Source organism: Gracilinanus agilis, chromosome X, assembly GCF_016433145.1.
Source record: "Gracilinanus agilis isolate LMUSP501 chromosome X, AgileGrace, whole genome shotgun sequence".
Lineage (NCBI taxonomy): Eukaryota > Metazoa > Chordata > Mammalia > Didelphimorphia > Didelphidae > Gracilinanus > Gracilinanus agilis.
This window is the reverse complement of record NC_058136.1, coordinates 76135507-76139397: the sequence shown is the minus strand read 5'-3', so window position 1 is coordinate 76139397 and position 3891 is coordinate 76135507. Positions and strand designations below refer to the sequence as shown.

Here is a 3891-nt window from a genome sequence, read left to right as displayed (position 1 = left end):
AAGGAAAAAGCCCAAGAGATGGAACGAAGAATCACAACATGACTAAATAATGACTAAACAAAAATGTTCATGTGTGCATATATACATCTGTGTATATATCAATATGCATAAATGTGAGAAATACTCTTTTAAACTATTCCTTAGAAAAATACTTCCCTTTAAAAAATTAACCTTTCAGTTTTATTGGACTTGTGCAGTGTGTGTGTGTATGATTTTTTTAAAAATCAGATTGATTATCTTGACTTTCTTGTAATTAGCAGACTTTTAATCTTGATTCAGTTGTATTTTTTAAATACAGTTGATACTCTAGGAGTAATTTATTAATTTTAATAATATTCATAATTATATTTATTAATGGTTTTAAAAATAATATAATTTATAATAATTTATTAATTTTAATAATATTTGTAATTATAATGCTAATTAATGATTTTTTTTTACATTTCAGATGGTATGCTTCAAAAGATGAAAATTTAACTTGTTGTGACAATTGTCATAATGTTTTTTGCAAAAAATGCATCTGGTTCAACCTCGGGCCAAACGAGATATAAAAAATAAAGCATGAAAATAACCAGTGGCATTGCTATATTTGCCAACCTGAGCATCTCTTAGATTTGATTACTACATGTGACAGTATGTTTGAGAATTTGTCACAGAATTTATCAACAGAAGAAAAAAAAGCTAAAGTTTGCAAGTGATGAAAAAAAATGTGATCATCCACATAAATTCCACTCCCTGCCAAAAGGTATACATTGTGCTGAAGAGAAAACCCAGTTAGATGATTCTTCCTCTAGTTCTATAACATTTTCCCCATCATCGATGCTTCCGAAAGATATGATTAAAAAGATATAGTTAAGAAGAGTACAACTATGAAGTATAATTTTCTTAAATTTTTGGGAAAAAGTGGACTTCCTGGACAGTGTATTTTCATTCAGGTTGTTGACAGGAGCTGCTCTGGCTGGGGCCTGTCCCAGCCTGCCACTGCCTCTGCTGCCCCTTCCCCTTCCCGACGCTGCTATGAAAAAATTCTTCCAAGAGATCAAGGTGGACATCAAGTTCTAGAGCTCTGGGCCCCGGGCAGAAACTAACAGACCCATTGGGGGGAAAGGGCTCCAAGGAATGACAGAGCCAACAAGCAACCAAGTAGACCCATCAGGGACCTACCAATGAAGCCCAGATGGCAGCGGCTGAGGCACTGGCCAGGCTGGAACTGAAACAACCATGGTCTCAAGGACCCACATCCCAAGATTCCATCCGGAACCAAGTGAAGAAGGAATTAGAAGCAGAAGCCACTGTTAGTGGGATCTCTGAGTCTTCTGGAGCAAATGTGATACCTGAGGAGAAGAGCTCTGAAAACCTGCCTGTTTTTACCTGCCCATTTACTGGAGCCATCTTGAGAAAGGACCAGAGAGATGCCCACATCAAAGAGGTCATTAACAAGTATGCGGACAAATTCCCAGTGGCTGCTTCCATCATGAAGATGGGACTGAGAGAAAGTGAAGTTGGGGCTGGACACCATTGCCAAGTTCCTGGACAACATCCATCTTCACCCAGAAGAGGAGAAATACAGGAAAATCAAATTTCAAAACTAAGTGTTTCAGGAGTGGATCAACTGCTTAGAAGGAGCTAATGAATTTTTCAGGGCCATTGGGTTTGAGAAGACAATTCTCCCTGTTCCAGAACAAGAAGCCTTGGAAGAATTCTGTGTGCTGGGGGAGGATGCCCAAGTAGAGAAGCTAGAAGAGCACAAAGTTGCCTCAGAACCTTGCGGACTCAGCTGGCCTGGCAATGATGAATCTTCAAACCCTCCCTTCTGGCTGCCCAGTTTGACCTACCTGGAGACTTTTTGAACCTCACAACTGAGGAGGTCAAATAGGAGCAGAAGGTAAGGACAGATGCTGTGGAATGGCTTTCTGTGCTTCGGGAGCCAATGCAAAGCCATGCGGGAGAAGGGGGAGCAGAGGGAAATGAGAAAATATACCTATGCCCTCTTACAGGTCTGCTTTCTAGATGGCCACATCCTCCAGAGTACCTGTTTCTCTCTCTCTCTCTCTCTCTCTCTCTCTCTCCTGTTAATAACCTGACACATAGAAAAGCAAAAAGTGGGGGTGGGGTGGGGGAGAAACCCTGAAAGCGCAAATGGCAGCAGCCTGTTGGTCACAGCAGGTAGCCTGCTTCATTCTTCTTCCTTCAGATGGTAACAGAAGCAGGAAGGTTTGTTCAGGGAGAACAAAAGCTGTCCTTTCAGCCATTGGAAATCTCTTTAGAGAGAGAAGAAAGGTCCCTCCCAGGCAGTTTATCTCCCAGTGTATATGCTGATGAAGCTAAGGAAAGGATTGCACAGTATTATTTGCATCATTCAACAGGAATCCCAAGGGGGGGGGGATAATGGGGATCCAGCAGCATCCTTTAAAAAGGTAAATTTCTAGCCAAGATCAGATAAAAGTTTAAGAATTGGCAGAAAGCTTTGAGATCTTAAGATCTTCACTTCAGAGGAGAGTAGAAGGGACCTCAGAGTACATCTAGATGGACCCATTCATTTTCCAGATGAGGAAACTAAGGCCTGTAGCAAATATTGGCTAACTTTGTGCCTGAAGGCAGGCAGGTATTAAGTACCAGAGGTGAGGTTTGAATGCAGACTCACCAGCACACAGAACTTCAGTGCTCTTCCCACTGTGCTATTGTTGGATTTAAAAATCAGACTCCTGAACTATTTCTGACTCCTTCAGTAAGGTGCTTCCTGGCCCGGCCTTGTTCAGTCTCCTGAAACCCCCAGCCTCCAAAGTTTCCCAGGACAGTCTTATCTTCCCCTGCCAGGCCTGAAATCAACTTCCAGGCAAGAAAGTTCCCAAGACATAGATATCTTCCTCATCCCTCCTTGCTAGTTACCAGAGGCTTTCTGAGCCCTGACCCTAACACCCCCCTTTTCCCCTTTGATGGATGGCCCTCAGGTGCTTCCTGATTCCCTGTCCCTGCCTTGATGACTATGTTCCAACCCCCTTCCCCAAACATTTCTATATAAACCATTGACTAAGAATTCTAAGGGGTGGTTCAGGCCCGCCTCTCTGCCCAGCGACCCCAGCTATTATTGCTAGTAAAGAATGAGCCTCTTCTTGCATATTGCATTGTCAGGGTGATTCTTCCTTTGCCAGGGACCTGGGTTAGGTATTAAAATTTGGGTACAACATTATATCAGCTGGCTCAACTCTCCCTTAGTTTTCATAAGAGGAAACTGAGGCCCAGAGAGGTTCTGTGCAATGTTTAGGAAACACGAATGCAGAGCTAGATGCCAGCCTAGGTAGGCCCTCTGATTCCAAATCCAAAGGTCTTTCCCTGCCTCTAATGTAGGGTTTGAAAGTTGATGTAATAGTCAGAAAAAAAGGATGTAACAAACATTCGAATTTACCAAAGAGAAAAATCCTTGAGTGACTTTAGGTTTTATTCAATGATTCTTCAATTTACTGAAGAAAAGATCTTTCCTTTCAAGTTTTTCTTTCCTTTCTTTTCACGTTATGGGGCTGATCCTGATTTCTTAGAGGCTATCCCCAACTTTGCTGCTCTTACCAAAACGGAAAAGCTCGAACAACATGCTGTTGTACCCAAATTTTAATACCTAGCCCAGGTTCATGGCCGAAGGAAGAATCACCCTGACAATGCAACATGCAAGAAGAGGCTCATTCTTTACTAGCAATAATAGCTGGGGTCGCTGGGCAGAGAGGCGGGCCTGAACCACCCCTTGGAATTCTCAGCCAAGAGTTTATATAGAAATGTTTGGGGAATGGGGTTGGCACATACATAATTATCAAGGTGGTGTCAGGGACAGGTGGTCAGGAAGCATCTGGGGAGGGGGGTTTAGGGTCAGGGGTCAGGAAGCATTTGGCAAACATACAT

At 42.5% G+C, this 3891-nt stretch overlaps 1 pseudogene; it reads left to right on the top strand.

Moving 5' to 3' along the window:
• The first annotated feature begins 1017 nt into the window (after positions 1 to 1017).
• Positions 1018 to 3610, top strand: LOC123253793 (annotated as a pseudogene).
• Positions 3611 to 3891: the final 281 nt, after the last annotated feature.